This window comes from Macrobrachium rosenbergii, chromosome 7 (assembly GCF_040412425.1).
Source record: "Macrobrachium rosenbergii isolate ZJJX-2024 chromosome 7, ASM4041242v1, whole genome shotgun sequence".
Lineage (NCBI taxonomy): Eukaryota > Metazoa > Arthropoda > Malacostraca > Decapoda > Palaemonidae > Macrobrachium > Macrobrachium rosenbergii.
In genome coordinates, this window is record NC_089747.1 from 56,769,607 (window position 1) to 56,792,805 (window position 23,199).

Sequence of the window (23,199 nt, forward strand, 5' to 3'; positions counted from 1 at the left end):
AGTAAAGGAAAAAAAAAGACGTGAATAAACGATTTTATGCCAATATCTTTCCAACCTACGTCTCGAACTTTGTTACTTCTATCTTTTTCCCTCTAAAACTTCTCTGATGCCATTGTACCATTGTAACTGCTGGTAATCAGGAATCCCTTCTCAACAGTCCACAGTCAGAAGACAATGATATAAGATCTTTCCCTTGACAAATTGAAAAGTGTGCTAGGTCAGGGTAAAGGAAAAATAGAAAACGAAAATTAGATTTAAAAAAAAAATGTTCATTCAGGGTAATTAAAAGATGTTCAGATAACCTTAGCTGAAATGTAGACAAAGGAAACGTTTGTAATTGATATGCAAATATAATGTAAATACAACAGGACGCACACAGAAGTACACACACACACACACACACACACACACACACACATATATATATATATATATATATATATATATATATATATATATATATATATATATATATATATATATACTAGATATATATATATATATATATATATATATATATATATATATATATATATATATATATATATATATATATATATATATATATATATATATATATATATATATATACTGTATATATATGAAATATATATATATATATATATATATATATATATATATATATATATATATATATATATATATATATATATATATATATATATATATATATATATATATATATATATATATATATATATATATATATATATATATATATTAGTGAAACTGAGATATGTTGATCATTTAAAATTGTTCGTTTTCTACTTTTTCCTTCATTCATTGAGGCCTGAACTTAGGTAAGAATTATTTTACTGTATTTGCTAATACCCAGCATGATATTTTCCTAAAAATATTACAGAAGGAAGAAGAAAAGTCTATTGGCCTACTTTGAAATTTACATAAATCTTGTTTTAAATGTAAATGTAAATTTCGTCTTATAACGCTAGGGCTCTAGATTACTGTTATTTCCAGTACGATTATTTCGATGTTTTAATTTAATTTTTTTTTTTTGTAAATAGATTACATAAGTTTGTTGATCACTCATTAACAAATAATTTCTTCTATTCATCATTGTTTCATGTAAGGGTTAATAACTACACAGAACATAACCAAAATAGGCTATAACCTCAGACAAATTTTTACAGTAGGGAAAGCAAAGGACCTGAATATGATATGCTCAATAATTAAAGATAATTGAATAAGCAATTAGATCAAATAAAACATAGTGAAGCATAATATCACTGGGAAAACACTCTCGATAAAATTACACCTTATTACCGATGATAATTTCCTCTGAATTTCATGACATTTATGAAATAAATGAAATAACAGGTAATTAGGGATCCAGTTTTGAACAGCATCCTTTGGGGGGAAATGATAAGAGAGAGAGAGAGAGAGAGAGAGAGAGAGAGAGAGAGAGAGAGAGAGAGAGAGAGAGAGAGAGCCCCTTTGCAAGTAAAAAAGAATAAGAAAGTTTCTTTGGTTGGGTGATGGAGAAAGGGAACTAAAGATATTTTCCTCCTCCAGTTAACTGGGGAATTCTCTTTGTTCATCGTGCAAGGCGAGATGAAATTTATGAGAGAGAGAGAGAGAGAGAGAGAGAGAGAGAGAGAGAGAGAGAGAGAGAGAGAGAGAGAGAGAGAGAGAGAGAGCTTTTCCTGACGAGAGCATGAATGGGTCTTCATTTTGGATCATTTAAATTACATAATTGAAAGTATTTATAATGATTCTTTTAAAGAAATGGGGCTAACAAAGACCAGGTATTGTTTATTTAAAACAAACATCACTAAATTTCTCTATTACGTGACGACTTGGTTTGGGCATCGAAATATCTTTTCAGTGTATTCGGTATAAATTTATGAAAGACAAAGGGCAGAAAAATAATTGTTACGTTTAAACATTTGTTCCAAAGCATTTGTATGGTATTGTACTGTAAAAGAAAATTCTCACACATATAAAGTCCATTCAAATATTTCAGAAATTTTTTGAACAGAATCACACCAATTTTGTTCCATTTCAAATAGCCTAAATAGTGTGGATTAAATGCCGGGGAGGAAATACACCAATCAAGTTCTCATATAATTAATTTTGTCGTATTTACGATTATTACGTTATTTTGCACAGGAAAATAATTTGTGTATGTATATAAGCAAGTTAAAAGAAAGATTTTTTTATACTAAAAACGTCTAAGGTCTGTGATTATGAATTTTGGTAGAAAATTTTTTTTTCTAAATAGAGAAATACTGTACTGCACATCATTAATATAACTTAAAAGAACATTTTACCAGACAAAAGAAAAAATCTAGATAAGTCTTTTTTATTCGGTTGCTAAGCAAAATTTCTTCTCATAATGCCAAACATTTTCGTTGCTTCAGTGACACAGAATTCATGGCAAAGTTAAATGACAAAGCAGTATGTAGATAAAACTGGAAAATCTACATTAAAGTAAAAAAACACTTTTAACATAACCTGATGCTCTCTCTAGATTAGAATTTCTTCAAGGGAAAAACCAAAGCTATTACGTGAGCTTCTTTCATGTTAAACAGGCTTCAGCAGCTATTCCCATTCCTAATTGCTCTTTTGCTGAGTCATCTTCCCTAAGATCTGCCTTTTTTTCATCGTAAAAGGATATACGTTGCATAACAAGGTCAATGACAGATTTGTACAATATGCCGTTAAAAATTTATGCAGGAGAATCGAATCTAAAGAAGTAAAGCACCAAAACATAAAACTTTATACTAGTAAAATACAAATCAAAGAAAGGTCATTCTCGAGTGTGACCTTTCTTTGATTTTGTATTTTACTAGTATAAAGTTTTAAGTTTTGGTGTTTTGCCTCTATTTTAGGTCGAAAATGGCTTAGCGTGTTAAAGCTGAAACGTCTCAGTGGAATAAAAATGTTGACTCTAGGGCTTGTTTGGCTATTCATGATGAGGATCAGATTCCCTAGGAATCAATCTCTGGCAACTAAAAAAGTATAAAAGTGACGTTGCAGTTGGTCATACCAAATAGCTGGAAAGTGATAATACACTAGTAATTGCTATAGTACTTACGAAAATTGATGGAGGGTAACCTAAAATGGAGTAGTATTATTCCATGCCAATTGAACTTTATAGTTATGGAATTTATCTAATTATGGAATGTTTGTATGAAAGGGGAAGCCCCTGAATTTTTATATATATATATATATATATATATATATATATATATATATATATATATATATATATATATATATATATATATATATATATATATATATATGTGTGTGTGTGTGTATGTGTGTGTGTGTGTGTGTGTGCGCGTGTGTATGCCTATGCCTGTGCGCATGTTAGCGAATCGTGGCTATGTTTACAAGTGCTTGTAAATGGGACAAATATACTTCCATTGTGTCATAAAGGCTAAATTAAAGAGGCCATTAAAAGGTACGTAATTGCTAAAGAGAGAGAGAGAGAGAGAGAGAGAGAGAGAGAGAGAGAGAGAGAGAGAGAGAGAGAGAGAGAGACCAGAGTATTTTCTTGTACTGTGTTCATTTACTCAGAGGACAGGTAGGAAATTATATCCAAAAAAAAAAATATACATACTGGTATTATAGCCTTAACAAGAGGTCTGTTTTTCCTGACTTATTTTTTTATGGATGGTAATGGAGAAACTAAATATTTCTTGATGCCTATTGAACATCTCGATATTCAAAACTTTTCTTTGCAGTTTCATCACTGTCAGTGGCTGCAGAGCTTTCGACTTCATTTCATTGGCAGTATTCTCTCTCTCGTCTCGCGCTCTCCGTACTCTATATACACGCATGCACGAACGCTCACACTCACATGAACATTCGGAACGGGATGTTTACCGCCTTCAAACTTACTGGTAACTTCCAAATCACTCAAAATATCGATAAATCTCATATAGTTATTACTTCACTTAATCCCTCAGGATTATCATCAAAATAAATAGCAAAAATAGAAAGTTGCAGATATTCTAAAAGTAATAGTGAGACAAGTATGAAATCAAGGAAAAATGCTTTGCTGTTCATGTACCATATACAGAAATGCAATGTAATGAGACATTTAGAACGTAACTTCATTAAATGCATGCTCATTTCAACATAATTCAGTCCTTTTAGTTCTTGTGGATGGTAAAAGTTTAAGATGTAATTGCAAGAAAACAACATTTTCCCCATTATGCCAAGCGGAACATAAAGAGTACAGAAGCTTTCGAGAAAATTAGAATCCTCGAGAAAATTGCCCCGAAAAGAAGGAAATTGTTTTCTTGATGGGAAAACTCTGTTCCAATAAGCGCTTGAAATTAAAAGGTAAACAGATTATAATAATAATTTTTTTTAATGGAGGGAACAAAAATCATTAAAGGAAATGAAAGCCGAACATAGCTTGTCTATTATATTTATGGGTGATGCTGATAAAAATTTTCCTTCTTCATAAAGACATATTCACACACACATATATGTGCCTGCATAATATATATATATATATATATATATATATATATATAATATATATATATATATATATATATATATATATATATATATATATATATATATATATATATATATATATATATATATATATATATATATATATATATATATATATATATATCCAGTTCATAGGGTGTAATAAATTTGACATTATGTGGATTACCATTCGTGAATAAAAAAATCACACCTTCATACATGAGAAATGTATACATACATACATACATACATACATACATACATACATACATATGTATATATATATGTGTGTGTGTGTATGTGTGTGTGTGTATGTATGTATGCATTTCTCATGTATGAAGGTGTGATTTTCTTTTATTCTATTATTATTTTATTAAGGACTTACTATTAGCATAACTGTAGGACACTCACATGATAGTAATAATCATTTTCCATTCCGCCTCTCATCTCAAAAGGCTGTGTCTCATACTCGGTGTCTCTCAAAAAGTTCTTCCATTCCCAGTGCAACAGATCCCTAAGCCTTCAGAAAGAACAGTCTTTCTCTCTAGCCTCTTTGTTTATCCACGTTTATTCCATTATATACATTTCACACTCTGAACATGCCACTACCTTGTCTGTACTGTACTTCATTCATACTCTTATAAGACCTCCTCCAGTCAGTCAAAGTGAGAATGTTCTCTCTCTCTCTCTCTCTCTCTCTCTCTCTCTCTCTCTCTCTCTCTCTCTCTCTCTCTCTCTCTCTCTCTTAAACATATCTCATGCAGTATCCGCGATTGATGTGTCCATTATACCTCACTGGTCTTTAGCATTCTAAGTAAAATCATCTCCATCATCATGTTTACAATCATCTGTCCTCATTTTTGTTGTCATGGTGTCTTATTCTTTTATTCCCCTGAAGAGCATAAAACACAATTTAAATTATATCTCTATCTCGCTGTTTTCCTTTGGTTTGCTTCATAATATTCAGAAGAACTGGCGCTTGCTCAGTGTCATTGACAGCATAGTGGTATGTTTCAACTGTGGTAAATTATTGACTCAACGTTCTCTATTTTTCCTAAGACTTCCTTGTTCATATTATACTTAGTGTCAAGTAGACACGTTATGTCATTTAGCAACAGTAGTGGCAATTAAAAATGAATGACATGAGGTGAATGACATGTACCTGTGCAGCATAAGACCTCTTATGAAAGGTTATATCTAATTCACATGTTTGCTGAGGTATTTTTTTGTAGACAAAGAAGTTTATATTTCCCGTTTTGAGATTTAATTCACTTTACGTCTAGACGTGGTAGGCTTTATAACTCCAGAACGTGGAGCCTTCGGACGCCAGTTCATATTGTCACATTCGCACAGCCGTGGGGGATAATGGATGGCTCTAATTATGACCTAAATAACGGCAGCTGGACTAACAAGGGGGCTGCGCTCTGGTGAACAAAATATATAATAGTGATAATACTCAAGTTACCTTAATATTAAAAGGTTTAAGGCAAACTTACATTGTCCACTTAAAAGTATAATTCACTAAAAGAATCAGAAGAGAAAATATTTACAGGAGCTAACAATGGAGTTCGGTGGCACTATTCAAGATTATTGTACTAAGCTTACAATTCCTAAGCAAGAGTGCCACACAATGTGCAAGCATTATAACTATGCCTTCTCATGCTACTACATGTCGCAAGTATGGTAGAGGATCTTAGAATGTACAGGATGGGGTACAGCAAGCGAGGCAGGATCATACTGGGATTTCAAGGTATCTAGACACCTGTAGTTTGCAGGAAGATGGCACCATTGACCTATAGGTAATTCCACACAACAAGTACTCGCAACACGGATCTGCGAGAGCAGTGATGTTGAAATACATGAAGGGAGTTGGATGATACATATCTGGGAATATATAAGCAAATAGCAAGACATTGGTATCACAAATTTACTGAATGTTTACACTTATAATCAAAGTGCATGTTAGAATGAACACTAGTATTCCAGTATTGAAAATCAAACACCATAATCAAAACCACAAGTCCCTGAGGGAGAAACGCAAAGGGGGTGGGCTATGAAAACAGGAGAACAGTTGACAAAAATCAGGTAAAAATGAAATGGTGAGGCCGGACAGACAACTTCCAATCACATTACCTTAGCCGTGGACAAGACGTCAAAGCAATCAGAGCAGGGTTCCCTTAGCAGGGCATCAGTGGAAGCTGCATCACGTACAGTTCCCCACCATGGAGGGAGTAGATGAAGCAAAGGGGTGCTGGCGGTCTACAGAGGCATCAGCGCTCAGAGGGCAAGGCGGTGAGAGAGGACCACCTATAGAGTGACAGCATCACAGGGAGGTCTAATGTGGACTCGATCAGAACCCCTGGACAGACTGACTTCTCGAGAGTCGTAAGATACACTATACTCTACCAAGCACGAAGAGACCTCTCTGGCGTGGCATTTAAAGATCTACCCTGTTGCCAGTTTTAGAAAACAACAACTTGACAGACCTTTGAATGTCTTTGAGACAAACCCTGAGCCTATAATTATAAGATTATAGGGGTTGTTTTTCATTTCCAGTTATTTTAATCTCCTGCCTATACTGCCCTGCTTAGGATATGTCGTCATTCCAGTTCCTCTTCACAACCTATGAACAATAACATATTCTTCTTACTTTTTACAAAGATTTACCATTGTATATATAGCCCATTTATAAATATTTAACATTTTCATCTAGACAAGAAACATCCTACAGTATTTACATCTAAGTAACTGCAGGGGTAAGCTGTTTGTATGATGAATTGGTGCTCTCTGTAAGATCCCGGGCTGGCACAAGGCCACCTTAATCTTAGCTATTTTGTCAGTACTTGTAGATGTAAACTTAACATTGTTATCTGTTTGCATACTATTGTTTATTTTCTCACTCGTCCTACTTACCGTATGTTATCCTTTATTTCATATTTCTGTGCTTACTAATTTATTATTTACTTATGATATTAAGAAATCAAGATAACTGTGGCAAGGGGAAATGCCTCCAAACATACCCTGACCACTGAAAGTGCCCCCTGGAGACAGTCTTAAAAAATTGGCAACAGCACCAAAATGATATGCCATGTTGATAGAAAATCTGATTCCGTTTCTTGTTATTGCCTAAAAAACTTTATCAGTCGTGGACCCATTTAATTGACTTAGAATTCTGCGTAATGAAAAAAGATATTTGATATCTGTAATGGGAAAAATGGTTTTATCTCTATGCTGTTGTTGTAGATTTGGCATATATGCGGAGATTAAACACACATGGAGAATACCCAAAGAAATTCTGACGGACCCAGCAGTAATGATTACGGACACAGGCTTGAGTATGTTACATTTCATTTCATTTTGGTTTTAGTATAGCTCCTATAGTTCGTTTACTTTTCTAAGATCACTAGGGTGGGGACAGGAAAAGAATACAGCCCTGCCAGATCTATTTATCCTTTTAATTCTCACCCTCGAGGTTAATCCCTTGTTTATGGCTTTACCTGAAATCTGTCATTTACTGTACTTCGTTTTCTAAAGAAACAGGTTGAGTAAATTTTGGTTGTTCTTAATGAATTTTCTTTCTAAGTTTGCTCAATGGAACAATAATCACAGTTCTTATAATAATATCATAATGTGTTTAATGCATTAACAATTAAAATTTGTGAGGGTAGTTTGGCAGGAATGGCTTTTCAAGCCATTTGATTATTATCCGTATTTTATTATTAGCGGTTAATTTTTGGTTACCTGATTAGATTTTCTCAGTGCCCCTGCAGGTTAAATAAACTTTTCAATATTGACCCCTTGGTGTTTCTGAGAGTGAAGACCCTGGCGGTGGAGAGGTCTGATCCACTTTGGCTATCCATACTGTCCACTGACATTGGCTGCTTGAGGTGACCACCGTTCTTGTTCTTGATCGAGCTGGCCTTTTAAATGCCGTCGCTGACCATGTGTCAGCGAAATTGAGGTTTGGCAGAACCGGCCAAAAATATGTCATATCTCTTTGTTTTTATGAAAATAATTGAGGTTTGTATGGAAATATGTGAGGTCAAATATGTTTTCATTGTGACCTTTAAATGAATAACATTTTTTTTTATTTCGTTTGAGGAGGCTCTAACAAGGCAAAATTTGTAATCATAACAATGCGACGTTTGACATCACAGGAATTCCTTACTCTCCCTGCCCTAGTGATCTTAAAAAGGTAAATGAATTATAGAGGGTCCGTCGGAGCTCATATTTATACTGCAAATGGCGCCGACGGTGGTTGTGTTTTGACAGTTCCTCTTAATAGGGTCATCTGTTGTCCTTGTCTTTGGCATGCCGCTAATCTTGACAGGTATCTGAAGAGATCGTCGAAAGTCGGCCGATAAAAGGGTCGAGGAAGGGTGAGTACAATGTGGAGATACTTGGCGAGGAGGAGCGAGGATAAGTAGGAGGAGTCGCAGGTGTGGGTCAGGTCAAGACAGTGACCCTTAACTAATGGCATGACAGGTAAGGCATGGAGGGGAAGGTTCTTAGAGAGCTCTCGCAACGGGCTACTGATTTTCCCCTCAAGCAAGGATTAATATGGTCAGGTCAGGGGTTGATAATGTTTTTGGGTACGTTCATGAAATTATCTCCCCACTTGACACCTGGTCGTCATCATTAGAGGGAAGGCAAGGGAGAAGGGGACTTTTTGCAAAAACATTAGAACTTCTTTCAATTTTATGTTATGTTATACAGTATATTGAAATATCAAGACGGAAAAAGCAAAATGCAAACGATCAAAGGACGTTTGTAACAATATTTTATCCTCGTAATGCTACTTTTCTCCTTTCCCTCCTTCCCTCTAAAAGTGCTCATTAGGGTAAAGAAGTCGCAAATTATGAAATATCACTAATCTATATTCTCTCTCTCTCTCTCTCTCTCTCTCTCTCTCTCTCTCTCTCTCTCTCTCTCTCTCTTTTGCTTAAAAAGCATTTGTGGTAGATCACATATAACTTCACCGAACATAAAAGTTAGTAAATTACAACAAAATATAGTGTTCGGGGAGTTCATGAAAATTGAGAAATGAGATCAAATTAAAACTTACGTGAAATTCATGCAATATAATTCTCATTCACTTGATTATCTTTCAAAAGTCTGCTACCTAATATTGGCGCATATCATTTAAATAAAGCTTTGGGTACTTTTTTATTACGTTTGATGTAGTGCTTAAATGTCAAAAACGTAAAATAGAATACTTTCTGCAAAATTCCATCCATGTGGAAGGGCTTCAACATAAAACATTAAAATAAAAATATGTAAAGAGAAAAATATTTTGGCATCTTTTATTTTCAAGCAACAGGGATTAGTGAGTTTTATTTGCCTCTTTTCATGACCATAAATCGAGAAATATTTTATTACTTATTAAAATGTTATTTTATTTTCAGATTAGTTGCAGTCGACATTAATGAACATTAAAACTGGTGAGTACACTTTTTCCAACTATGTTTTATGTAGTTCCTTTTTTTTTTGGCTTTTAATTAAAATATCAGCAAGTAGATAAAGATTCACTATGATTTTGAAAATGCAGAGATTTTTCAGTTAATATTTTAACGATTCCTGCTGCTTTGCCAGTCTCGAGTTAAATTATTTTGCGAGAAACAACATTGGTTATGAAGGTATCATTTCTTGAGTGCTCAGTCTCAAGTAAAATAAGCTCTCTCTCTCTCTCTCTCTCTCTCTCTCTCTCTCTCTCTCTCTCTCTCTCTCTCTCTCTCTCTCTCTCTCTCTCTCTCTCTCTCAATAAAGCAGGAAGCGAAGATGTTAGACGAAGTGTTAAAGGCATTCCCTGGAGCAGCAAATTATAAGAATATGTGTTCCCCCCGCGGATGGGTAAACCTAATTTTGAAGAGTCTATTATAGGCAGACGCTTTTCCCGTTAGGGTGGACATCTTCAGGGAGAAAAAGGAAATGGTGAATTTATACAGCTTTGGTAGATGCCTGGATAAAAACCATTACAAGCTCCAAATTCTAAGAGCAGTATACATTTAGCAGTATACTTGCTAAAGTATACCTTTGAAGAATATCAAATACGCTAATCTCCTTCATTCGAGATATGTAGCATTAAAGAATTGCTCCATATATAGGAAAAATATCGGCTTCAAAGAAATTCTTTCCAAATACAAAGTCATAATGTGCAGCCAGGTTCACAGGAATTTGATTAAGGGAACAAAATCTTTTAATTTTCATTACAATGAAGTTTATTATTGCAATAATTTTTGATATGGGTCCAATATTTTCTTATATTAACAATTTCTCTCGCGCAATATTCTTTGTAACATCGAAGTACTCAGTGTAAATACTATTTGCCTCTACAAGTAATTTGCATCTATTTATATCAAGTGGCAACAGTACTCTAAAAGTGAGTTTCCATGGCAGTACAAATAAACGTGTCTAATTTGGTCGTATGTAGGACATTCACAATTAAAGTATACATTCTTACAACATATTCTGCTTAGCAGACTGTAGTAGTGGTTCCTTACGGTTCATGCATCCAATCATGAAGTGAAAAGCGTCAATGAATTCCCATGTACTTTTCACCACACTTCATCTACCCCCATGCCACTTATTTCTCAGTCCATTTAACAAAGCAGTGAGCCACTTTTCTTATGATTTCCAATTCTAGAACTTTTATTAGCTCCTATTCCTTCTGTAGCATATCCTTCCTTTTCTTGGTAACGTTATTCACTGAATGACACTTTTCTCATTTTGAGGAACCTTTCATATTGCTATATTAAAAACATTGCTTATAAATTATCCCACTTGCCTTTTTCCTTATATAGCATCTCGAAGGCAGCACTCCACCTAGACAAAGCAAATCTATTGCAATGAACAAATTCACCTAGTGCAGTCTCAAAGAGAGCTCAGAACCGCATGGACACTGAAACACTATAGCAAAGTCCACCTAGCTTTGCAGCTAAGCCCCGCCCACTGATTACATCATGACCATTCCTTGAAGCTGATTGGTTGGCAATGGTTTCGAAAAGTTGGTTAATCTGTGGTTCTTTTTGTCTTCATTTATTTTGCAGTGATTGCTTTACCGAACTAAAATACGTTCTGCTGATTATCAAAAGGAAACCCCTGCAATAAAATCATAAACGCATCTCCCTAAAAGTGGTAAAAAAAAAAAGGAAAATATGATTGAAGTCAAGAGTGCTCGGCGATACTGCAGTGTTGTGTTTCGTAAATGAGGTTCACCTGAATACAGAGGTGACACAGGGAATGTTTGCATTCGAATCAGTGCACTTGAATCACTGAACAATGATAATTATTGTCTGATATTGTTAAGCATGTTCATCATTCTGAATTTAGCACAAAAATTTTCTCAGAGCTATGCAGACTGGTATTTCTTATTGATTTCAGGAAATTTTACTACATTTTAATAGTCATAAAGTCGATTTCATTGCAATCATTTACACATTCGGAGGGATGACAATCAGTGACTGCACTCTACAAAACCAGAATATGCCTATGTCCAACTTAAAGTTACAGTATGATAGGCTATACGAGTCATAATGGATATAATTTGCTGAGAATTTTCTTAAGGACATTATGTCCTCTCGAAATAACAGGATCATAAAAAATGACATAGATCTATACTGTCCTATGTCTTTATGACGTTTGGGAGTTCCTCATGGGATGGGTCGATATCGTACACGGATAGCACTCTCCTAGACCCGCGTTTGATTCTTCGGCTGCCATTGAAGAACTAGAGGAATTTATTTCTTGTGATAGAAATTAATTTCTCGGTATAATGTGGTTCGGATTCCACAATAAGCTGTAGGTCCCATTGCTAGGTAACCAGTTGGTTCTTTGCCACGTAAAATAAGTCTAATCCTTCAGGCCAGTCTTAGGAGAGCTGTTAATCAGCTCAGTGGTCTGGTTCAACTAAGGTATACTTAACTTATGACGTTTGGGTTATAGGTCTATCTTATATTCAGCCGTTTTATTGTTGTTCTTGTTGTGGTTTTTCTTGTTTTTGTTGCTGTTGTGGTTATTCTTGTTTTTGTTGCTGCGGCTATGGTGATTGTAGTGTCTTCGAAAATTATCGTGTGTTGACCTAACATTGCAGAATAAGCATAGACCTATTCATAAAATACTGGTGTAAAGAATTATCTTCCCACTCTTTTTAATTGAAATTTAGTCATTTGTTTTGATTAAAAGTAATGGAGATCTTTGAGAGAGAGAGAGAGAGAGAGAGAGAGAGATAGAGAGAGAGAGAGAGAGAGAGAGAGAGAGAGAGAGAGAGAGAGAGAGAGAGAGAGAAATTTACTGACTCATATGCATCCTTTTGTCCAACAGGGTAGTCTACAAGAATATCCCCAAAATCAAGTGATTCATGGGCTACTCACAGACTGGTTTGGATCATCTCATGCATAACTTTTTTAGCTATCATTTATTTTTTTCTTATTTCGTTAAGTATCTCATGATGCCCTCTACCATAGCTTTCATTTTCATAGAAATGCTACAGCAGTAATGTCATTTGTTATCCCTTTTGTAAAGGGAGAGCAGTTTGCTAGTTGTGTAAGGCTGAGATAGTCCTATGATTGATCTGTGTGCCATCGGCTACGTGCCCACAAGTTTTACTTTTATTCTCTGTGGCATAAGTGGTGCTACAATTACTATGGCCATCCACGCATGTATGTATATGTGCACTTGCTTATACATGTACATTCCACTTTATGCATATATACATTATATATTTTTATGTTTCCTGGTGCAGGTAGATTTTAAGTCTCCAGTTTTATTACTTTACTCTACAGTGACCTTGTAAGATAACCAGGATCATATAAAACAGAAAACAAAAGGAGATATACTACAGGAGCTTAAGGCTTTTGCTTAAGGGGAAGATGCGTGAAACACGTGGGTACAAAAATAGGCATATTTACATAACAGACAAGTCAAAGGAAAATGAATTAAATAAAAGTCAAATTGCTGCTGCAGTTGAAAGTCCTCCAAAGGGTGGGAGGAAAAGCTTGTGAATGCCAGGAACGCAGGCCAAGGAGAATTCTGCTACTATCGTCCTTCTGAAACGATATGGCTGGAATTGGAGAATCCTTTCTACTCGAGGGTGCGCTGAGGGCGCCAAGGACAACCTCGAGGCTTGACTAGTGACTTGAGTAAGGGGGCAGTGAACACGTGGGACGGGATTGAACCAAGAAATTCAGGGGACAGCCAAGACACGGGCCCAGAAGTCTAATGAATGCACAAGGGCGAAAGTAACATGACTAAGCAACTCTTTAAGGGTACTTTACCGTCTCACAGGAGTGTCCAGTGCTGATGTTAACATCTGGGCCTTGTTCCAGTCCTTCCCAAAGGCATCAGCAAGGGGTCCACGTGTGTTGTAGACAAAGGCTGCCCAACAAAGGCGTACTTGTGGTTCGTAGATTGGTGGAGTGGTGGAGGGGAGCCCTTGAGATGATATAGGGCTGCAGTATTGGCGTTCCACTCCCACTAGGGTTGCACTTCACCGTTTTGCAAAGGATACTGGCCACGTGGTTGGGTTACAAAGCAAGGGGCGGCAGTCCATGTGGCAGTGAAGGGCGAGGGGGAGAGACGTCTTTAGCTTATTTTGATGCTATTCTTTACAGCTCCCCCTGCATGTTCTATTTTCATCTGTTCGATGCATTCGCTGAGGGTCATAACCCCCACGGACTTGAACCATTTGGCATGGGCGCTCGGATTGGTAGGCCCAATCTGCCCAGGCCTGGTTTACTTCCTTAACTTGCCCTCGCCAGCGCATCCTCCAGAGTTTGGGGGTGATTTCATACGCCTTGGAGATAGTCTGGCGGATGACATCCCAATTTTCTTGCTCCTCCGGCGGGAGAGCTTTGCAAGCAATGAGGGTCTTCCCTCTAAGGAACTTGCCCAACACCAGGGAAGTTCAGCGGCACCCAGGGGGCAGACCTTTAGGACTGTCTCGGCGGTGTCGAGCCACACCTCGGGCTCGGCCTCCATCCATTTGGGCATGCAGGCGAGTGCCTGGCTGAAGGCACTCATCCCCTGGGTGGCAGGTGGAGGCGAAGGGCCACATCGTTGCAGCAGCTCGAGTTCTTGGGCACGCTGCTTGTCCTTCTCTTCCCTTTCCGTGGCCTCTCTTCTCTCCTGAGCAAGTCTCTCTGCTTTTTCTCTTTTCTCTTGAGCCAGTCTCTCGGCTTCTTCTCTTTTCTCCTGAGCCAGTCTCTCAGCCTCTTCTCTTCTCTCTTGGGCCTCCCTCTCTGCCTCCCTTTCTTTCTTTATCTTATCCATCCTCTCCTGTACCCAGCCTTTTAGTTCTCCCCCGGAAAGGCTGAGTTCCTTCCCTGAGGTCATGAAGAATTTGAAATCTTTGCTCTGCTGAGTTTTTGCCATCATTTTGCAGGTGGAGAGGATGCAAGTAATACACAAAATTAATTTTCCAGAGTGTAGGACGTGAGCTTGTATTGGAATTTGGAATTTGCCCCAAAGGACGTATGAATGATCTCCTGCACTGATGCAGCAGGCTACAGTGGGGATTAGGAATTGGAATTCTCTGGTCTCCCAAGGTACCGACAAAGCGGATTAGGGACAAGGATTGGCAAATGATTGGTCTCCCAAGGTACCGACAAAGGGGGTTGATTGGGGACGAGCATTGGCAAATGATTGGTCTCCCAAAGATACAAACATTGGTCTAGTACCGGGTTGATTGGGGACAAGGATTGGCAAATGATTGGTCTTCCAAGGTACCAACAAAGCGGGTTGATTGGGGACTGGATTAGAAATGGATTGGTCTCACCAAATTACTGATGAGGCGGGCTGATTGAGGACTGTATTAGGACTGGATTGGAAATAACTTGGTATCCCAAAGTACTGACGAGGTGGGCTGATTGGGGACTGGATTGGAATATATTGACTCCCTAGGGGAATTCCCACACAGCCGAGGTCTGATTAGCGAGAGTGCAAGTTTTACTGACTTATGGGAGAAGTTTATTCTCAATGGCAATTAGGTGGGTGGTAAGCCCAAATTCATATTAGATATGCAACACACAGCAGTAGTAAAAGCACAAAAAAACAGAACATATAATGTCAGACCCCCCAATAATATAAAATTTTGCAGAACGAGCCGAGACAAAACAATGTAAAAATAAAACTTTTGCCTCACTGTCTGTTATTTGTAGGCTGCTGGGCCGCCTGTCTGCGACTAAATGAATGAATGAGGTAATGTTTTGGTAAACAGACATGGTACTTCCCCGAATGCGATGGAAAGAAACGACTTTTAGTGAACTCTATCAGTTGTTCTTCACTGTGCCTAGTATGAAATATGATTTCGCCCTGTTGCTAGATGAGAGAGAAGGTAATGAGTCAGTGATGCTAGTCTGACTTTTCGAACACGTGTTTGCAGTCGATTTCTTGCGCCTACTTAAATATTCGATTTCGAAATCACATGTTTTCGCAGGAGGAATACACGCACTATTCCTTTAATGGGTTAGAGCCTAAATAACCTATTTGAATGGCATGCAAGCCGTGTGCAAAGGCTTTCAAAAGCTAAACTTAATTCTCTCTCTCTCTCTCTCTCTCTCTCTCGTTTTCTTTTGGCATGTGCCCTAATATAAAAAAAATTCCTAGGTTTAGTCATGTTTGCTAAAATTTCCTACACCACAAAAACACAGTTTACTTACGTAGAATTTTCTTGGCCTGTTGCGGTGGCTTTTCAAAGGTTCGTAATCTGTCTCATATCCAGCTTAGCTGAGCTAATTGCTGGTTTTACAGATTGCAACACAAACTACGGGAGGGGGGGATGCAATCGTTACGAGAATCACTGGTCAGGTCGCTATTTTTATATGTTTCCTGGTGCAGGTAGATTTTAAGTCTCCAATTTTATTACTTTACTCTACAGTGACCTTGTAAGATAACCAGGATCATATAAAACAGAAAACAAAAGGAGATATACAGGAGCTTAAGGCTCTTATTCAAGGGGAAGATGCGTGAAACACGTTGGTACAAAAATAGGTATATTTACATAACAGACAAGTCAAGGAAAATGAATTAAATAAAAGTTAAATTGCTGCTGCAGTTGAAAATCCTCCAAAGGGTGGGAGGTAAAGTTTGTAAATGCCAGGAGTGCAGGCCAAGGAGAATTCTTCTACTATCATCCCTCTAAAACGATGTGGAACACAGGTTACGGTCTAAGCCTGGAAATGGAGAATGCTTTCGACTCGAGAGTGCGCTGAGGGCGCCAAGGACAACCTCGAGGCTTGACTAGTGACCTGAGTAAGGGGGCAGTGAACACGTGGGCCGGGATTGAACCAAGAAATTCAGGGGACAGCCAAGACACGGGCCCAGAAGTCTAATGAATGCACAAGGGCAAAAGTAGCGTGATTAAGCAACTCTTTAAGGGTACTTTACTGTTCCCACAGGAGTGTCCAGCGCTGATGTTAACATCGGGGCTTCATTCCAGTCCTTCTCAAAGGCATCAGCAAGGGGTCCATGTGTGTTGTAGACAAAGGCTGCCCACCAAAGGCGTACTCGTGGGTCGTAGATCGGTGGAGTGATGGAGGGGAGCCCTTGAGATGATATAGGGTGCAGTATTGGCATTCCGCTCACTCTAGGGTTGCACTTCACTGCTTTACAAAGGATACTGGCCACATGGTTGGGTTACAAAGCAAAGGGTGGTGGTCCACGTGGTGGTGAAGGGGGGCAGAGACGTCTTAACTAGTGACCTCCTACAATCAGGTCTAAGCTGTGTGTGAGAGCGATCGTAGGGCGTTGTGGCCTTTTATTACTTCTGCTCGGCGTAGGGGGCTGATGGATTGACCCCAGGTCACTGGGCCTGTACGAAAGAAAGCGCCAAGCAAGTTACTGCCCTAGGGGAAGATTATCCTCTGAGTGTGCCTTAATCCCCTCTGGAATGTCCGGATTTTCACCCTGAACCACCCTGAACCAGCTTTCACTATCCCTACACAGGTCCAAATAGACAGAGGCCTATCTATCGGCCAAGCAAAAGCAGAAAGGCGGGTGTTTTATTAGCTTATTTTGGTGCTATTCTTTACACTATAGTAGAGTTGAAACTACTATGTTAATTAAAAACTACTCTATTTCCAACAGGTACGGGTAGAAAGCTATTAGCAATTGTAGGCCCATTTCCTGTCATTGTCTGAAAATATAAGAATTTGATGCGTAGGCCTACGCCCTGTCATTGCCTCAAAATATTAGAAATTGACATGTAGGCCTAATCTCTCAATGATATTAACATTTGACATGGCTGCATAACTCTATGCTTCATTTGAATTAATGTGGTCTATGTGGGATCACTTATTTAGGCCAACACCAATTTAAAAGAAGAAAAAAGCCAGATGCTTGTGTATATAGGCTGCGCACGATAAAAAAATGCATAGACAAAATGATCCAAGATCTTCATAATGATATATAACTTAATATATCTTTTATCGGAGATATCAATTGCATACTTAACAACTTGGGGAACTCATATCTGTGGTGTCATGATTCATGCATGAAACACAACATTACCAAACAGAGTCAAATCCGTACTGGTAATCATTTGAACTTTGGGGGCGAGGATTAGCTGCAAAGCTAGGTGGATTCTGCTATAGTTAAACTAAAAGAACTCTAGCGAGAGCTGAGAGTAATTCTAGCTAGATGTTTCTCACTTCTATTAACACTATTTAGAGAGCTTTACCCTAGAGCAAATGTATCTAAAAATTCAGCATTGTGCAAGCACCACAAATAGATTGATGGCCATTACACGTTATTGAAAGCATTGTTCTCTCTCTCTCTCTCTCTCTCTCTCTCTCTCTCTCTCTCTCTCTCTCTCTCTCTCTCTCTCAGCTGCTCACACTAATCAATGCAGTATTTTCATATGACTTGTGCGTAAGTCTCTTTCTGCTATAACAAGTCTGCATTAATAATGAAAATAGTACAATAGAAATTAAACTGTAATCTATTTCCATCTTAAGTCATCTTCCTCCACAATTTCACCTTGAGTAATATTCCTATCGTTATTTCTATGTGAAAGTGTTAAAAACAAATGGTGAGGAGTAGAATGAAGCAGATTTAACTCTCTCCTTCCACATCATCGTAATTTTATTTCCTTTTCTTTTTTATTGTTTATTTAGACTGCCTTTGCAAGGAAATCCCAGTTATCACATCTGGGCTGACATGGCAGCTTTTTAGTCACATGGGAATGATGCGAGTTATGCATAAACGCATAGGAACCCACGCACAGGCAGAGAGAGAGAGAGAGAGAGAGAGAGAGAGAGAGAGAGAGAGAGAGAGAGAGAGAGAGAGAGAGAGAGGTGGTTGCCATACTGTACTTTTTCAACAGTGTGTATTGAAAATATCGCATAGAATAACTGGATTTTATGAAAATAGCTGAATTTTTAATATTTTATGGCGCCGCAATATTATTATTATTATTATTATTATTATTATTATTATTATTATTATTATTATTATTATTATTATCAAAATTCAAGAGCGACAGGATACTTCAAGCCTAGGGGATGCAATAAGAGAAGAGGCCAAGTATGAAAAAGTGCATAACAAGGTAGAGAATAAAATTTACAAGAGAAATGCAGAGAAAAAATAATGTAAATAGTGAAAATAGGCTTCGACAATGAACAAACTATAAAAAAAAAGACTCGTGTGAGACTGCCCAACAAAATTGCTTTTACAGCATAAAGTTTTTACGCTCCTGAAGTTACAGCAATTCAATTCCCTAATGAAGAAAATTATATTAAAGTTTATTCACAGCAGGACTAAAACTTAGAGAAAACTATGTGGTGTTCATCTACCAAGAAAAATGTAATAGTGAATCATGTGTGGGATCAGATGCTTTTGTTTTATTACTACATACATAAAAAGATAATAAAAACTAATAAAGAAAAATAGGAACATTCGTACTCATAATGATCTTCATGTACAGAGGCCATCAGTGAAGATGACGACTCCCAAGGACTGTGTCCAGAAGGCATAAAGACAATTGGGACTCAAAGGAGCATAATTTATTACTTAATGTTACATAACATATGACTAGTGAACAAAGAAATAAAGCTATGATAGGTCAGAAATCTTCGTTGATTATTATTTCTCAAGTAGGACATTTTGAAAAAAAATATTGATAATATTCATTACCTTTTCTCAGTTCTTTTTGGTTTCCTCTTTTACGGTAGTTTCCAGTGAGAATATATACTTCAAGCAAACTGAAGGTTCGTTCATCCAAATCATATTTTATTCCTGTCAATAAAAGAAAAGAATTTATTATAAAGTTATTTTTTCTTAAAATGTTACTTAAAATTAAAGAACAGATGAATCAAGGTTTCCAATTGCACTTATTAAATTTCATGTTAGAATAATTTATTCAGTATCCTGGAACATTGTATAGTACATAGAAATACATACCATAATACCATAGGCAACATTGGGTAATCATGCCCTATCTCAATATAACCAGAAGTACATACATGAAATGATAATATAACACGGTAACAAAATTCCCTCTATTCGGCATTTGATGCATAGCCGCTACCTAAACAAAATATCAAATATTTAAAGGACCACGTTTTTAAAAATAATATTAATATTTCATACGATTGAAAAGCATTTTCTTCTTTAGTAAATTTTAAGTCAAGAACTCATGGAGATTTATCGTACAAAGAACTCGCTCTACAATTTGGAAAACATTTACGCCCTTAGCAAGACTGTTTTTTTTTTTATGTTTCATAATCAATCTCAGCCACAACCAGCTAGTTTTCTTACTTTCTATGCTATAAAATAGAATAAATTCCTTTTAACATTATTGTAGAGCAATTTTTTCCACACACACCAACACTCAAAAGTGAGAGAGAGAGAGAGAGAGAGAGAGAGAGAGAGAGAGAGAGAGAGAGATGTTTTGGTATTTGCAGGTTTCCCAGTTTCCCAACATTACATTCAGACCATTCTTCACCCAGGTCAAAGAACCGTCAGAGAATTTCAGACCTACCTACCAAAACATTCGTTACTAATCATGATTCATCTTATCCCGCGCATTCATCAGCGCACGCGTCTCTGCAGCAAATATAAAAAAAATGTATCATACTTGAACCCGTCCTTGACTTCAGTGGCCTCGCACTCTCTTTCTCTTTCTCACTCTCTTTCTCTCTCTGGACCTTCCCTTTTCTAGTACAAGACAGGGCAACTCGATTTATGGCAAAAGAGAAAGAGAGGAAAGGAGGGGAAATTGATGATCTGGTGCTGGAAGGGGGAAAGAGTGAATTACTTACCCAAATTTCATGACATTCGTCTCCGTGCCAGCGACACACGACTATAAATTTTATGGTGTTCCCGTTCAGATTGCATTTAGGATCCTTAATCAAAAGTAAAATAAAACCGAAATGCATTTCGAGTTTAAAGAGGATATATGACTATTCAATATCTCTAACGAAAGACATGAATCATTAAGATCAAATTGATAACAAAGACCAGTTTCCTGGTAGTACAATTAGTATTTTAATTGCACCAGAGGAAAGGGTTACTCCAGTATATATGTATATGTATATATATATATATATATATATATATATATATATATATATATATATATATATATTTATGAAATTTTTATCACACCGTGATTTATATATATTCATGGAGCTACAAATGTCGCTTAGTACCAATTCACGCTAGATGGATCGGAACCGCCGGGTCTCGACCCTCGACACGGTAACTTCCATCACATTTAGCTTATACCTCTCTTGGTGGCTCAGTGGTGTGACGGTCGAATGGAGTCGTTGGAAGTTACCATGTCGAGGGTCGAGACCCGGCAGTTCTGATCCATATATCAATTTAAAAATTCCTTCGGTGTTAAATCTCTGTGGGGATATTTCAAGTAGGTGAATTGATACGTCGACATTTGTAGCTTCATGAGTATATATATATATATATATATATATATATATATATATATATATATATATATATATATATATATATATATATATATATATATATATATATATATATATATATATATATATATATATATATATATATATATATATATATATATATATATATATATATTATATATTATATATTATATATATATATATATATATATATATATATATATATATATATATATATATATATATATATATATATATATATATTATAATGAAGGTGGAAGTACACCATCACGTCAAGGAAGTCATATCTATCCTTGCAATGTTTCATATATATAAATATATATATATATATATATATATATATATATATATATATATATATATATAATATATATATATATATATATATATATATATATATATATATATATATATATTTTATATATATATATATATATATATATATATATATATATATATATATATATATATATATATATATATATATATATATACATATACATATCAGTTAAGAATGAAGTGCCATTATTTTGAATAGTCGCCAGATCTGAAAAGATGAAATGCATACCAAAAAAAACTGCTTAAAATAAACGAGAAATTCTGTATGAAACCTTTTGAATTTCAGGATCAGAGGAAGATTAGGTAAAGGAAGAAGTAAACCCGGCCATCAAGATGATTAAAAAGACTAAAGAAAGCCACCAAGAGTTTTAATTAGAAAAAAAAAGAGGAATTATTATGGAGATAAGGAGAAGAAATTCGAGCGAAAATTCAAGGAGTATTTTATGGACTGTGAAGGGAATAAATTAAATTGGGAAGAGAGAGAAATAGCAGTCTTGTTCATGTAAAATGGAAGTTTAATGTTGTAAGTTTTGCTTTCCTAAGCTTTAAACAATCTATGTGGAAAAGGATTGAGAGAAGTTGACTGATTCCTTAACCGGTAGATTTTTGTAATTGAAATAAATGGTGGTATGTGAATGACGTATATAAAGCTCCCTGTCAATATATTAAAAAGATTTGGATGGCTATGAATAATGGACCACATACAAAGTTTCCATAGATTTGGAGGGTCTCAGTTCGTAGTACGCTATATTTTACATTAATATGAATGTTTGATAGATTGATATTTTATTATTCACCATCATTTACCGTGGGAAGTTCAGTGTTACAAACAGCCATCGAAAAGTTATTCATGTGATTAGTGTGTATTGCCATAATAATGGACATTTCAATTATGTGCTTATGCTCATGCGTGGAAACGCGGTCATAAATGATGACACATGCTCGTAGAGAAGCGAGTATATAAACACTCAAATAGGATATCAGTAGCCTTCATAATCTCTCTATTGTCACAGACGCATGATATATGATTCAGGCAACTCTATTCCCCAAAGCGAATGTATTCTTATCAAGTAAGCGTTAAAAAATGAAAGTAAAATATTGCTCTTCTTGGATATATGACTACTGGAACGATTTATGCCATGTGTAGTGGTGTTAGGAAGTGCCACGTACAAAAGATTTATGACGCCTCATAATTCCAGCGTGTTTGCTGTGGATCTCAGGTTAAAGAATATTATGTCAACTTCTTAACAAAAAGAGAACACTTGACTGAACTTCGTGATAAACCAAGACAACAATGACAGTGCTGATGTTGATCTTGTTTATGAAAACAAGAATAAAAATTTAATAAGCAATAATATTTGCCAAAAAAAAAAAAAAAGCTAAATGTAGTATTATGAACTCGTAGGTGGTACAGGGTTCAACCAGGTTCTTTTGATCTGATTTTATAATCAATACCACAATGGAA

General features: G+C 36.2%; 1 long non-coding RNA gene across 1 annotated transcript in view; it reads left to right on the forward strand.

Moving 5' to 3' along the window:
• Nucleotides 1-10,039, forward strand: part of LOC136840365 (uncharacterized) — a 240,534-nt gene extending 230,495 nt beyond the window's left edge. The window contains exon 3 of the long non-coding RNA XR_010853609.1: nucleotides 9,903-10,039. This is a non-coding gene — a long non-coding RNA (uncharacterized lncRNA). The remainder of the gene's footprint in view (nucleotides 1-9,902) is intronic.
• The last annotated feature ends 13,160 nt before the right edge of the window (nucleotides 10,040-23,199 follow it).